The following is a 16,323-nucleotide window of genomic DNA, read 5'->3' as shown; positions in this document are numbered from 1 at the left end:
TGGTTTCCCGGGAAACCACCGTGCAAGAGTTTGTAAGACTGTTTCACCACACATTGCTTTATATCCAGAGTGATTTTATTTCTTTTTCTAATACACCAGAAGGTAATATTTCATCAATGGAATTCATTTTTGCATGTTTAATTTTCAGATTAATAGGATGAACACCTTGAATGTAATTAAAAATACGTTATGTTGTTTTCTTCTATTGACTGATGCTAATGCAAATATGGGGCTTTAGCTCACATTAGTTGGCTTCTTGTCTTTTACTGTGAGGCTGAGTTGTTCAAATGAATAAAAGCATCTTCAGTTGAAATTTTGGGGGCTGAGGAACTTATAAATTTTATGACAGATTGGCCATTTTGCTGTCCTATTTAATCACCATATTCTCTAAGCACAGTGAACTCTGCTAATTAAAAAATGATCTACATAGTCTGGGTGCAATTAATCTTTATTTGCATATGTTTTGAGGTAAAATAAAGTAAATATTACAAGTAGAGGAAAGAGCTACTTCTGTATTTGGTGGCTGGACGTGCAGTGGGAAAGGGGAGGAGGACACGGGATGTGCCTGCTAGTGCAGCTGCTTGACTTTACTCTTTTAATAGGCGTCTGCAAAGGCTCATTTTCATAAATGTCAACACAAGCATAGGAATCCAGTAAGAACAATGGATGTTTAGGAAAAAAACTGAGCCCGAGTCTCATTTCATTTGTTACTAAAAACAGAAAAAGAAAAAAGACACGAAATGCTCAACGAAATAGCCATGGCAGGAGAAGCCAAGGGCACAAGGGTTTCAGGACCCCATCTAAAAGATTCCTTGAGCCCACATCACAAGAGCTACAGCAGGAGGAATAAGTGGGACATATTTGCATTTTCCATAATGGATTTTGGTCAGAGTGGGTATCTTTTAAACCTATACCGGGATAGATAATATAAGGTCTGCCTCCAATTGCCTTCTACTCTTTTCATTTTTTTTAAGGTAACCAAAATGGTCTTGCTTTTGTTAGGGGAGGAAGAAAGAATGCAAACACTCATCTAAGAGTATTATGGTAAAGGGCCTTTGGAAAGCTTTACTGACCAGCTCAACCTCAACTATAAATGAAGGGAAAGACAAAGTGTTTGTCAAGGCAGTCATTTTATTGGGGTCTCCCAGCAGGTTATTCTGGTCAATGTCCAGAATGTATAAAGAATATGAGGGCTTCAGAGCCACTGAAAACCTGTGTTCCATTTCCCACCCTCCATAGCTGCAGAGGGCATGGGGATTAGAGACTCAGGATGGTGAGCAATTTCTTAGGTGATCGCAAAGAAATTTTATCTCTATCCAAAGTGGCGAGAAAATAAAATGATGGTAATAGTCGTAAAATCACATAACTTAAGAACTGAAAGGGACCTCTAACACCGTCAAAGTATAGAAAGCAAGTTAATAAGAAACGAGTTTCTTCCCGGGAAAACGAGCAAAACATGGTTTTTGCCCCATTTTGGTTTGTCTTTAAAACTGTGTCTAGACTTCTTAACTCTTCGTAGGCTGCTTGCTCTGCATCGCTACTGACTCCAGTAAAGTAAAGGGAGGGTTGTAAGAGAATTGACACCTGGTCTTCAAAAATTCTCTGAAGTGAATACCCTGTCATTAAAATTCAGAGGTAAAGTCTGACCCTGGCCCAACTTTCCATGTGGTTGATACTTAATCCTGAAAGTTATCCTGAGGAAGCCAAGTCAGCTCTCTAGTCATTCTGCATGTTCACATGTAGTCCCACGTGGATTTGGAGTGGAGTTGGGGAAGCGTTTATCACTGAGGAATATACTTGCACTCTGAGAGTGACATTTTGGTACATGGAAATTTAAGGAGCTATTCAGCCAAAAAAATCATTTGAGGCAGGTTAGATTTGCTGGCTGCATTAAAGTGTACCCTGGATTTGTTTTATTCTGGTATATGGTGAGGCCAGTGGCTCAGGAGACAACTACCATGAAGGAAGAAGCATTTCCTTCCAGTTCCCTAGAAACAGGTTCACAGCAGGAGGCACCTGGGTCAGACAAGAGTCAGAGGGGCAAGGGGAAAGCATGGCCACAAGCCTATATTTTGGTTTCTGCTGGAAAGGCAAGGCAGGGCAGGGTAAACATCTTAGGGTTAACTAGTTAGATTAATTTCAGTGGTCTCTGAGCTATAAGGGCTGTCTCTGGTTGTCTGGTACCTGGGATGATTTCGATGAAAGGAGATATTGGCTTGGCATTTGAGAGTTACTTAAAAGGGGTGGTTGAGGTTATGGATCTGTTGCTTTGCACATCAAGGGCACACTCCCAGACAAATTGTTTGCTATCTCTAGGAATTAGCCAGTCCTGGGAGGAACAGCTCCTCCTCTGGTCCACTGGGTCCCCAAGATGCCAAAGCATCATAAAATATAGAAAAAAAAAAAATCCATGATTAATATACTGGCTCCCAGTCAGTCCTGAAGCCCTGTCCTGTAGGTCTGACCTACAATCGAGGGTGACATCCTGAGGTTGATGGGACGTCAGTCTTCCTCTCCTAAGGCCTTGACACAGATAGGAGCTTATTTTAAATGTTTGGCCAAATAACCCTCAAGGAAGCATAATAATAATCATAATTACTATTTATTGATTTATTACACTGTGCCAGGTACTATGTTAGGCACTTGACATATATTATTCATTTCTTTTTTGACAATGCAGGTACTGTTTTTTACATTGTAATATGAATAAACCAAAAGCTTAGAGGGGGTTAGCGACTTGTCTGTGGTTATGCCCTCAACAGAGAGCAGAGCAAGGGTTCTTACCTAGCTTAGATCACAGAGGTTAAGGTATGCGTTCTTAACCTCTACACCCAGATTCTGAGATTTCACGGAGCAGTAAAAGAGAAACAACAGTAGAGATAAAGACAGAGGATTATCAGAGTTTTAGTTCTGAAAAACAAGACCATTTAAAAAGGAGCGCAATGTTTTACTATGCTAACAAAAGGGAAAAAAAAACAGAAGTAAGAAACATGTAATCTCAGAATACGAGGCAACTGTTTCCATGGAGATAAAGGCAGTTTTATGAAAATTCACTGTAGTGTCTCCGTTGTTCTCTTGTCACTGTAGATGGTGTCTGCTGGGCACTGGGGCCACACAGCAGTCCTGAGTAGTGATGACAGGCCCTGGTGGCAATGGGCATGGCCCAGGATCTGGTATCGGGCCCTGTAGGAGGTCATCCCCTGTGCTGTGAAGAGAGCATGAGGTTAGAGAGGCAGATGAGAGCTCCACAGCTCTTTCTAGAAACATTTTCAGAAGCCCAGACAAGGGATGAAAGAGATTTAAGGCAAAGAGAAGGGGATAGATTTGGTATCTTGTTTGAGTGAAAGACAACAGAAAAAATGGTTTGTTCGTAAGGTAAAATTTAGCAAAGCTGATGAGGACAAAAGTGAGGGATGATTGAACAAGGGCACAGGAACTTTCTGCAAAGATGACTGGTGACCGAATGTCCTACATCCTCATTAAGGACAAAAAGGGGACATTGGCAAAAATAGCAGCAGCAGGAAGGTAATAAATCAGATGTAAGGAGCACATGATGACTGTAAGATTCCTAAAATATTGGAATTAAGAACAAGAAGCCCTAAGACTCATTCATTCTTTGCTGTTGACCAATTCATTTTTCTGATCCTCTCATTTCTATTTAGGGCTGAAGTGAGTTCTAGGAAATGTCTTTTGCGCTTGCCATTTTGCATTTTTCACTCTGATGAACTATTTTTTACATTTCTTTCTTAGAGCTATTGTTGGAGGGGGTCATTTAGAGGACGTGACTCCTGGTTGACCCTCCAGCTGAACCCAGGCAATCGCTCCTCAACCCCGCCCCTGTCCTTGAAAGGTACACTCAGCTGACCATTCCCACGGTGGGAGTTGTTTCCAGGACCTAGCCTTGAGAGAGCAGGGTGTAGTTGAGAGAGTCTGGACTGTGAACCCCGCTAAGGCCTCTGTGTAAACTTTTAAGGTGCTGGCGGGCGGGTGCGGAGAGCTACTCCCCAGACAAACTTTGTAAGTAAGTCCCCCTGCTTGCTAAAATTGCCCCTACCAACCCGGAGCCCCTTTCTTCAGTCATTCTTGTCCTCTGTGTACGCAGGCCAATTTGCAAACCAACAGGTCTCAAGATTGAAATTAGGAACTTTCTTTTTTAAGGCTTGGTGAGACAGATAAGGTAGATTGAAGAGGGAGATACCGTACCTAAGCCTCAATTTGGCCTTTAGAAATGACAGCAATACTGTGTCTATATACACATAGACCAATGCTGTCTGCCTACGGCTGTGATGTGCCCGGGAGTATGTAACTCAGCAATTCAGGACACAGCTTGGAGCAGGGCTTGGGCGGGGAATATGAGCTTTGTGATAAGGGCTCAGCAAAGTCAAACACTGTGTGATCATCAGGCACTCAGGAGACTTGTGTTCTTGCTTTTGTTTTTTCCTTATCAGTTTTGGAAATGTTGATTTTCTCTCTGTGTACTGATGCTCTTGAACTTATTACTCACTTACAAGTCATGGTTTTTATAAAAGAAATGGCAGATATGGCTCAGGCTTTTTGCAAAATTTGGAGCCCGATATTACCAGGTCTCTTCTCTTTATGTTTATAACAACCTGGCAAGGGAGATATCATCTTCTATATTTTATAGATGAGGAATCAGAGACTCAGGTTAGGAGACTTGCCCAAAGCCTCACAGTAGTGGAGATGAGATTGAAACCCAAAGCTGTCTAGTACACAGTGCTTCTCGAACTGTAATGTGCAATGGGGCTGCTTGGAGACCTTGTCAAACTGCAGGCCCTGATTCAGTGGGTCTAGACCTGACCTGAAATTCTGCATGTCCAACATGCTCCCAGGGGTTGCCCTTGCCATTGTTGGTCCCTGGACCACACTTTGAGTAGCAAGGTATTCCATGCTTGCTGTTGACAAATATGGTGGAAGTCTTAAGTTGTATTCTTGCTGAATTTAGGGGAAAGAATTTGACTATAGGTTTTTGTAAATGTCTTTTATCAAGTTAAGGAAGTTCCCATCTGTTCACAGTTTGCTGAGAGATTTTATCATGAAGAAAGGTTGAATTTTGTCAAATACTTTTTCTGCATGAATTGATAAAAGCATGTGGTTATTATTATTATTATTATTATTGAAGTATAGTCGATTTACAATGTTATGTTAGTCTCTGGTATACAGCATAGAGATTCAGTTATACACAGACACACAAACACACACACATATATATATTCTTTTTCATTATAGGTTACTACAAGATATTGAATATAGTTCCCTGTGCTATACAGTAGGACCTTGTTGTTTATCTATGTTATATATAGTAGTTAGTATCTGCAAATCCCAGACTCCCAATTTATCCCTCCCCTGCCTTTCCCCCTTGATAACTATAAGTTTGTTTTCTATGTCTGAGAGTCTATTTCTGTTTTGTAAATAAGTTCATTTGTGTCATGTTTTTAGATTCCACATATAAATGATATATGGTATTTGTCTTTCTCTTCTGGCTTACTTCACTTAGTATGACAATCTCTAGGTCTATCCATGGTGTTGCAAATGGCATTATTTTATTCTTTTTATGGCTGAGTAGTATTCCACTGTATATATACACATATATATGTGTATATATATGTGTGTGTGTGTATATATATATATATATATATTATATACATATATATATATTTTTTCTGTAACTTCTTTATCCGCTCACCTATCAATGGACATTTAGGTTGCTTCCATGTTTTGGCTATTATGATTGTGCTGCTATGAATACTGGGGTGTATGTATCTTTTCAAATTAGAGTTCCCTCCAGATATATGCCCAGGAGTGGGATTACTGGATCATATGATAAGTCTATTTTTATTTTTTTGAGGAATCTCCATACTGTCCTCCATAGTGGCTGCACCAAATTACATCCCCACCAACAGTGTGGAAGGGTTCCCTTTTCTCCATACCCTCTCCAGCATCTATCACTTGTGGACTTTTTAATGATGACCATCCTGACTGGTGTGAGGTGATACCTCAATGTAGTTTTGATTTGCATTTCTCTAATAATTAGTGAGATTGAACATCTTTTTATGTGCCTATTGGCCATCTGTATGTCTGTAGGGGGAAATATCTATTTAGGTCTCCTGCCTATTTTTTGGATTATGTTTTTTTTCTTGTTGTTGAGTTGTATGAGCTGTTTGTATATTCTGGAAATTAAGCCATTGTCAGTCACATTATTTGCAAATATTTTTCTTCCATTCTGTGGATTGTCTTTTTCTTTTGTTTATAGTTTCCTTTGTTGTGCAAAAGCTTATAAGTTTAATTAAGTCTCATTTGTTTATTTTTGCTTTTATTTGTATTGCCTTGGTAGACTGACCTAGGAGAACATTGCTACAATTCATGTCAGCAAATGTTTTGCCTATGTTCTCTTCTAGGAGATTTTTGGTGTCCTGTCTTACGCTTAAGTCTTTAAGCCATTTTGAGTTTATTTTTGTATATGGTGTGAGGGGACATTCTAAATTTATTGATTTACATGTGGCTATCCAGCATGTGGTTATTCTTTTAAAGACTGTAATTACATTAATTGATTCTTGAATAGTGAGCTAGCCTTGAATAGTATTTTTTAAAAATAATACTTATTTTGTGTTTAAATTCTATATGTAAGATGTACCATCGAAGAACATTCAGAAAATAGAAAAATTAAAAAATGTAAATAAAAATTATCTAAAATCTTATCACTCAGAGATAATATTATTAATATATTAGTGAATTTCCATATAGCTTTAAAGAAGTATTTAGTATATTTTATAGAGTTAAGATTAAAACTATATAAATACACAATGTAGATCTTTCTTTTGTTTATGTGATATTTTATCTTGAACATTTAAAATTGTTAAATATTCCAAGCATGCTTTTGACTCAGCAACTATGTACTTCCGGGATGCTTTTGACAGTTAGGTTCTGTTTTGTTTTGTTTGTTTGTTGTTTGCTTCTATTAGTATAAAATAGAATGAAACATCCTCATAAATCTTTGCTAATTTTTAACTAATTAAATTCATTCCCAGAAGCAAAATTATAGGGTCCTAGTGTATCAGTATCCTTAAGATTCTTGATACTAAACTACTTTTTAAGGCAGAATAATGGAAATCACTCAAGCTGAACAGACAAGAGAAAAAAATACGTTTTAATGAGGATAGTTTAAGAGACCTCTAGGACAACATCAATTGTACTAACATCACATGATAGGGGTCCCAGAAGGAGAAGAGAGAGACAAAGGGGCAAAGGACTTACTTCAAGAAATAATAGCTGTAAAATTCCATAACCTGGGAAAAGAAACAAACATCCAAGTCCAGGAAGCACAGTGAGTGCCAAACAAGATAAACCCAAAGGGTTCCACAGTGAAACACACAGCTAAAATGGTAAAAGTTAAAGAGAGAATCTACAAAATGTGGTCAATAATCCTGTAATAGCTTTGTATTGGCACAGATGACTCCTAGACTTATCCTGGTGTTCATTTCATAATGTATGCAAGTGTCAGATCACAATTAGTATGCCTGAAACTAAAATAGCACTGTGCATCAACTGTGTTTCAATTTAAAAAGTGAGCAAAAGCACAGAGCTCCCATACTCCCTTCCCCCCACATATGCACAATCTCTGTCAACATCCTGCACCACAGTGGCAAGTTGTTAAAACTGATGATAATATATTGACACATCATTTTCACCCAAAGTCAACAGTTTACACTGAGGTTCACTCTTGGTTAATTTAAACTTGTACATTCTATGGGTTTTAACAAATTTTCTTTTTAAAATGTTATCTTCTGTTTATTACATTTTTTAAAACATCTTTAAAGTATTTTTATCAAATTGGTATTGCTATCTCATATTTTAAAATTTATATTTTAATTTTTACTTAAAGGATTCTTATATACTCAATTATATTATTTATCTGTATTTACTTTGCTCATGTTATTAACATGCTTTATGTTGTTCATTTGTAAAAGATTTTTATATATTAAGGTTTATAAATAAAAATATTTTAATTTTATTAAATATATTCACTTACTGAAATCTCATATTAGTTTCGCTATTTATAAAGATTCCTTCTGATCATCTCGTCATTTTCAAACAAGGCTAGTCTTCTCTTTACTATTCCTTTTTTTGTAATATGTATGTATACACATCTTGCTTTTCTTAAGTGAAAATTTATTTATTTATTGAAATACAGTCGATTTACAATATTGTGTTACTTTCTGGTGTACAGCATAATGATTCAGTTTTGTATATGTATGTATATGTATTCCTTTCCATCTTCTTTTTGCATTATAGGCTATTACAAGGTTTTCAATATCTTGTTTCTTAATCTTGTCTTTTTGCATCGCCTAAGATTTCCGGAGCACTTTTAAAAATAGCAATGATAAGGAGCATCTCCTGTTTCTGTCTTTAATTATCCAGGGTGTAGTGTTTTGCCTTTTAGAATGATCTTTATCATTTTTTCCTAAAATAAACGTACAATATGAGAATGCTTTTTTTCTATTTATAGGTCACAATGAGTTATTATCAGCAATGACTGATTCTTGATTTCAAAGGGAGTACTATTAATCTTTTACTCTGATAACTTTCAGCACCTAGACACCAAGATGGGACCTCAAACCTTTAAGCTTAATTTTCTAAGCATGTCTCAGAATTCCTTCTGACAGCAGCCATTACCTTGGCGTCTCTCTCTGATATTTTTGTACTCAGCGGTACATCCAGACCACAAAAATCAATCCAGACTTCAGCTGCAGAAAGTTCTACATTCACCAGCAGCTCCAGAGAAAATTCAGCCCCTCAATTAGTCGGGACTCTGGTTTTCATCATGTGGCAGATCTGAGAACTAAGTTCTCCTGTTTGTATTCTCCTTCCCTGGATTAGGGATCCCTTAGAATGACCATTCCAGTCTTTCTGCTTTTCAGGACCCAATGCCACCCCTCCTTCCACTCCCAGTCTACCTGGGAACTGCTGATACTGATGGTTTTAGAAATCCTGTGTCCACCCAAATTCGTTCTGATTCTTACTCACTTGGAATCGGCATTTTGGAAAGGAATCAGAAAAACTGAAGGTGGGGAAGCAGGGAATCTGCTTGATTATTTCAAAAAACATCACTTGTATCTAGAGGGCTGACTCCTCAGAATTCTGGAAATTACAGAACCTGCTTTGCTGAGCGAGGGGTGTGGGGTGGAACAGTGGTCAGGGGAGCGTCCAACCTTTCAGATGAAAGGGTTTGCCCTCCTTCTTGAAAGGGATTATATATAACAGAGTGGGTAAAACCAGAGGTCTGGATCCTGAAAATATGTGTTTGAATCCTGGCTTCAACACTTTAACTCTTTGGTCTTGTGTAAGTTATTTAACTTCTCTGTGTCAGTTTTTTTTCAAATATAAAATGGGAATTTAAAAATCTTGTGGGAATCCTTTGAGGGTTAAATGAATGTAAACACACACATATCATGTATCTTTCTCTCTGTCTCTGTGTATCTAGATATGCAGATAAACAGATAGTGTTTAAAGCAAGTGTATGGCCATAATGAGCTATAATTATTGCGGTGAAGCATATAACCCTCTATTTATTCTTAATCCAACTCCATTGACCTTTTAGGAGAAGAATATTCCCAATTACTAGCATAAATTGTAACTTTTAGAGCTTCGTTGTGGTGTGAATTTTTATGTCTTTAAAAGTACTTTATTTTTTAACAGATATAAAATACTCCAGATGTATTATAGTACTAAGGTAGGGAAGGCTGTTGGAGTTTGAGACACCCACCCATGTCATTTAAAAACCCTCTTTCAATCTTGTAATCTGGGGATGAAGAAAATGAGGATAAAAAATAAAGTGGGTTTGGTGATTCGATTGAACTTGTCATTCATATACACACAATATTAAGTCAAAGGTACTATAATAGAGGGAGGGTATAGCTCAAGTGGCAGAGCGCGTGCTTAACATACACAAGGTCCTGAGTTCAATCCCCAGTACCTCCTCTAAAAATAAATAAATCAATCTAATTATCTCCCCCCGACCAAAAAAAAAAAATAACAAAGTTATTATAATAGATATGTTACCAACTAATTAATACCTTTGTATGTATGACTACTCTCAGTAGCACTTTTTTTTTTTTAAGATTCAGCCTAAAGTTTTGGTGTAGGAGACCTGTAAAGTAACTTATCTGCTTGATATCAAAATAAATATTTTTGTATGTTAAACAGATGTAGTACAGAATTATACTCAGGATCAGATGATACACCAGTGCCAGATTTAGTGGCTGGCAATTATAATCTGTATCTTTTCAACTACATGTTAGTGTAAATTCATATCATTGGTATACGGCATTGTACGTTCACCAGAATGGGATACTGCTGTGATCGAAGTTAAAGACTCAGGTTATTGATAAAGGGGATTTATTATCTCATTGCCTGCATTACCAATGTGGTCTAAAGCCTTGCTACTTAAAGCTTGGTTTGCAGGTCAGGAGCTTTGGCAGCTATTTGGGAACTTACCAGAAAAGTGGTATCTGAGACTCCAGCCAAGACTTACTGAATCAAGTCTGCATTTTAACAAGATCTATAGGTGACTCACATGCATGATACATTTTGAGAACCACTGGTCTAGTGCCATGGCTCTCGAAAGTATTTGTACAACTGAATGGTCTAGTAGGTCTTTGCCCAGCACCCAGAGCAAGTAAACCAGAATCTCTGAAGGTGGAACCCCAGGCCTTAGCATTTTTGAGAACTCCTCATGTGATTCCAAATGTTCAGCCAAGTTTGAGAACCAGTGATCTAGAGCCAGCAGAGAAATCTTCAAAGAGAACCCCTCCCCACCCTTGTGGCTTCTTATAAACCTCCAATTTCACACTGGAGTTGGGGAGCAAATGCAATCTCTTGATCTGATCTGGAAGCCACCAAGTCCTTCCAGAGAAAGGAGGTTGCATTCTCTATGGAACTTATGACTCAGCTTCCCCAGAGATTCAAGCATTCACCTCTATATTCTCCACGACTTCAAAGTGCTTATGAGACAGGGTTGGTTCACGGTAGTGTCTCCTCTAATGTGATTTGTGTTAGACAGCTTCCAGTGAATGTTACTCAAGAAGAAGAGTGACTAGCAAGGTAATTACCATACTGTACAGGGTATCCTGTGTCTCTCACTGTAACCTGTGTTATTTTCATTTACACTGATGGCAGCTCAGTGTCAGTGGAAGGCACCACGTGAGTGGTCTGCTGGGAGAAACTGCACTCTCAGTAGTCAGTCTGGAAGCCTCGGTGATGGGGCTCCATCCTAAAGAACACCGGTGGTGCTGCTTTGAGTAAGACCTATGCCCACAAAGTTCCCTACGTTAAATTTTTCCCTGCCGGGGAACGGCCTTCATTTGCATTGACTCTCAATGACCTACCTTCAGGCAAACACCCGCCTGCAGTCAGAGGTGTGGTTTAAAATAGAACTGTGTATTTAATGAATAACGATGTCCTGTGTGGGTTTTGGTGCTATCTCATGCTAGCTGCATCTCCAAGCTTGTGGTCCTGGATCAACCAGGCTGAAGGTAGGAGACCGGCGTAGGTTAGGAGTAGGTAGAAGAGGTTGTGTGAGCGATAACGGGGGCACTTCCCAAAACCTTGGAGACTTTCAGCTGAGAAAACTCCCTTGTTGGTTTCATTAATGTGATTATAGTCTTTTCATTTTTTCTTTTATATACTCACTTGTGACTTGGATCATTAGCACATGCCCTTTGCAACAGCGGAGGCTGACTTGAGGTGAGAGGGAAACAGCAGGAGAACACGAACTTGTAAAGACTCAGCCTTGCAGCTTGAAAACAGACATAGAAAGATAGCGACGATATCACAAATAAACAAAGGTGGTGTTGATTCGAGTTTTTGCAAATAATTTCCTGGTAGGAAGGCAATTTTTAATGTAGAAAATGCCTTTAGAGTGTTGGGGAATAAAAGCAGCCACCTGAGATATTTAAGTTTAGGAAAAACAACTATTTAGCATGCAGAGTGGCCACTTTTTCCGCTGTATTTTAATGTATGCAAATATAGCTCATAGTGTAACGATAATCTCATAGCAAGTCCGAATGCAGCCAGTGTAGGTGGCTCTTTGATGCAGTTTTGATTTGAAATTACTGTTAGAAAATTATGAGTGCATCATGTGGTGACAGCATACAGATAGTGCAGGGAGAGAATATTGATTTTTTTACACTCATTTCAAAATAAAGTGTTGTATTCCAAATGATGTGATTAGGCAAACTATTAACATCATAAAGCTCTCCATAAGATTTGCTTTGTATGTGTTTTGGACAAGCAAATCAATATTGAATTCTATTGTTAGTCTACTGTATGCTTGTATATTTGGGCACTATTTTACTTAGATATGAGGGAAGGAGGGAGAACCCTTGATCTTATATAACCAATTCAAAGCTTTTTTTTTTTTTTCTAGAATCATTACAATTTGTTTCAATATAAGCCATAGATATCTACTGCTTTTTAATTTGATCATTAATCCTTTTTTGTGTATCTATAGTTGTAATCATATTGTAGAAATCTGGTTACATGGAGGTAGCAGTTGTTGAAACCTGCATATACACAGTCTTGCTGGTTTTTATGTCATCATTCAGAAATTACTGAGCTTCCATTGTATGTAGAATTCTTTACATTGTGGAGGAATAAAAAAAGTTATAGAAACCTTGATTTTGAATCTTAGCATGAGGGAAAAAGAGAGGAAACTACTGTTTATAGATTATCCCCTCTCTACCAACCACTGGCTTATTTTTGTGTTATTCCAAATAAGCTATACAGCAAGCCCCTGTTTACAGATGGGAAAAGTCAGTTATTCAATCACACGACTTAGGAGAGTTAAACCAGGATTCAAAGTCTGGTCTCTCTTATATCAAAACTTTGCCTTTTCCATTAGAAAGAAATAAAGCATACATTTAGACATTTTGCCATGATCACAGCTTTTCTAGACCAATATATAAATGTTGATGTGATGCTACAAAAATCAACCTGAGTTTGAGTTAATCTAGGAAGACTTCCTGGAGAGGGTGTTACTCTTCTTGGAGAGCATTTTATATGTAAGTGTTACTATGTCCCCCCTCTGCCTGGCAGTGTTGTTATTCTACTACTATCTTTTGCTTTGTAGAATCTTGATGCTAATTTACAAACGAAGCTGAAGTATGTCCATTTTCCTGAAATTATAGATGTGAAATAGCACTTTCTATTTTTGGCCGTTTCTATGTGACCATGTTTTTCGATTCATATTACAACTTTACAAAGTGTGGACTTTTAGGGTAGATTATCTCCCAGTAATCAATAAGAAACAGATTATTCACTCTTAAAGCAGAATGGGATAGTGTTGAACTGATTAACATGTATACTAGTGATTCCTTGGAATTATTATAGCTCCTTCCTTTCTTGCAAAATTAGCCACATCAACAAACTTTGATAGATGTATTTACAATGTGTACATTCCATGGATTTCTCACAAATGTTAGCCATCCAACTTCTGGATGATCATTCTTAATATTTATTGCATTTACAGATAAGAGAGATAAATAAGAACTCTTAGGGAGAGGTTAAATTCACCTCGATGAAAGGGGCTGGATAAATTAGGGGTTTGGGATTAACAGATACACACTACTATATATCAATGAACCTGGGTGAGACTTCCTATGCAGTGGGATCTTCCAAGGTATCAGTTTCAAAATCATGCCACTGTTGTTTCAAGCTGGCACCATTTGATGTGGACCAGAATTCTGTTTAGCGATGTGAGTGGCAGCACAATCAATCACAATATTGCAGGTTGTGGTACTTTTGTATATTCTCATAATGTGTGTTTCCTATTAAATTAAATAACCCCATCTTTGGCTTACGTGAAATATTGAGTTTATTAAGGCATGCTTTCTGTCCCTGTCTAGGGCACAGTCTCCTGCTGGGCATGAACGAGTGGATTCTAAAGAAACCGATCGTTCGCTTCCTATAGAATGATTTGGCGGTCTCTGAGCTCTTTGGATGATTACCTACAACCACTAATGCGTAAATCGTTACTGATAGTATCATCTGAGAATGGCTTTATTGTATTTTACATACTAAAACATAAGCTTCTGATTTTTTCTTTAAAAGTAATATGATGATTTATCCTTTTTGAATTCATGAGATGGATCCTAACAGCACAAAATTATTTTAAAAATTCGATATTAACTGATCTCCTTTGAGTCAAATGTGAAATGACAAACAGAGATATTGCTTAGAAAAGCTGCTAGTTTGATACAATGGGAAATGCTGTTTAAGCTGCTGTTGGCTAGAGGTGATCCCTGAAATCATTAAAAGAACTCTTAGATGAAAAGGTAACTCTTAAAGCACAAGGTATATTTCTTTGGCAGATGAAGAAACTAGCAGGGGGATTATTTGGTCGGCCATAGTTTATGCAATTATCTTATTTGGAAAAACTTCTTGGCTGTTTGTGATTGGTTGTTCTTAAATTTCAATGCTGTACCTTGAAGCATTTACAGGAGTCAACTCTGGTTTAGGTTGGTTTCAGTTCGTCTACTAGACTGCCAGCATGTCAAAGCCACGTCAGTCTAATGGTCTTCTTGTTTAATTACTTCAACAATATTCACTTCTCATGTTGCTGTTGATTCTTAGATAATGTTTTCGTTATTCAATTTCTATGAATTCTTAACAGACTGAGAATTCTCCTTTATAATATTATGGCATATATTACCCCAATTTGTTCTCTGTCTTTTAAGTATATGTAATAAACTAAAATTTCAAACCAAAAACTACAGGCATACCTCAGAAGTACTGTGGGTTTGGCTGAAGACCATTGCAATGAAGCCAATATTGCAATAAAGCGAGTCACATGAATTTTTTGATTTCCCAGTGCATATAAGTTACTTTTATGATACACTGTAGTTTTCATATAATAGCATTATGTCTAAAAAACTATGTATATACCTTAATTAAAAATACTTTATTGTTAAAAAATGCTAACCATCATCTAAGCCTTCTGCAAGTTGTCATCTTTTTGCTGGTGGAGGGCCTTGCCTCGATGACGGTGGCTGCTGACTGATCAGGGTGGTGGTTGCTGGAGACTGGGGAGGCTGTAGCAATTTCTTAAAATAAGACAACAGTGAAGTTTGCCATATTGATTGGCTCTTCCTTTCACGAGCAATTTCTCCATGGCATGCAGTGCTGTTTGATAGCATTTTATGCACAGTAGAACTTCTTTCAAAATTGGAGTTAATTCTCTCAAATCACTGCTTTAGCAAATAAGTTTATGTAATAGTCTAAATCCTTTGTTGTCATTTTTACAATCTTCACAGCATTTTTCCTAGAGTAGTTTTCTTCTCAAGAAACCACTTTCTTTGCTCATCCATCAGAAGCAGCTCTTCATCTGTGGAAGTTTTGTCATGAGATGGCAGCATTTCACTCACGTCTTCAGGCTCCACTTCTAATTCTAGTTCTCCTGCTCGTCCACCACATCAGCAGTTACTTCCTCCCCTGGAGTCTTGAACCCTTCAAGGTCATCCATGAGAACTGGAATGACTCCAATCCTTCTTCCAAACTCCTGTACACGTTGATATTTTGACCTTTTCCCATGAATCATGAATGTTCTTAATGGCATCTAGAATTGTAAATCCTTTCCAGAGATTTTTCAGTTTACTTTGTCCCAATCCAACAGAGGAATCACTATCTATGGCAGCTATCGCCTTAAAAATATATTTCTTAAATAGTAAGACTTGAAAGTCAAAATTGCTCCTTGATCCATGGGCTGCAGAATGGGTGTTGTGTTAGCAGGCATGAGAACAACGTTAATCTCATTGTATATCTCCATCAGAGCTCATGGGTGACAAGGTGCATTGTCAATGAACCATAATATTTTGAAAGGAGTCTTTCTTTTTGAGCAGCAGTTCTCAACAGTGGGCTTAAAATATTCAGTGAACTATGTCGTAAACAGAAGTGCTGTCATCCTGGCTTTGTTGTTCCGTTTATAGAGCACAGGCAGAGGAGATTGAGTATATTTCTTAAGAGCCCTAGGATTTTCAGAATGCTAAATGAGCACTGGCTTCAACTTCAAGTCACCAGCTGCATCAGCCCCTAACAAGAGAGTCAGCCTCTCCTTTGAAGCATTTAATCCAGGCATTGACAAGTCCTCTCTAGCTATGAAAGTCGTAGGTGGTATCTTCTTCCAATATAAAGCTGTTTCAGCTACACTGGAAGTCTATTGTTAAGTAGAGCCACCTTCGTTAATGATCTGAGCTGGATCTTCTGGGTAACTTGCTATAGCTTCTGTATCAGCATTTGCTACTTCACTTTGCA

The sequence above is a fragment of the Camelus ferus genome, chromosome 14 (genome assembly GCF_009834535.1).
Source record: "Camelus ferus isolate YT-003-E chromosome 14, BCGSAC_Cfer_1.0, whole genome shotgun sequence".
NCBI lineage: Eukaryota > Metazoa > Chordata > Mammalia > Artiodactyla > Camelidae > Camelus > Camelus ferus.
The sequence above is the reverse complement of the archived record's forward strand: the minus strand, read 5'-3'. Positions refer to the sequence as shown.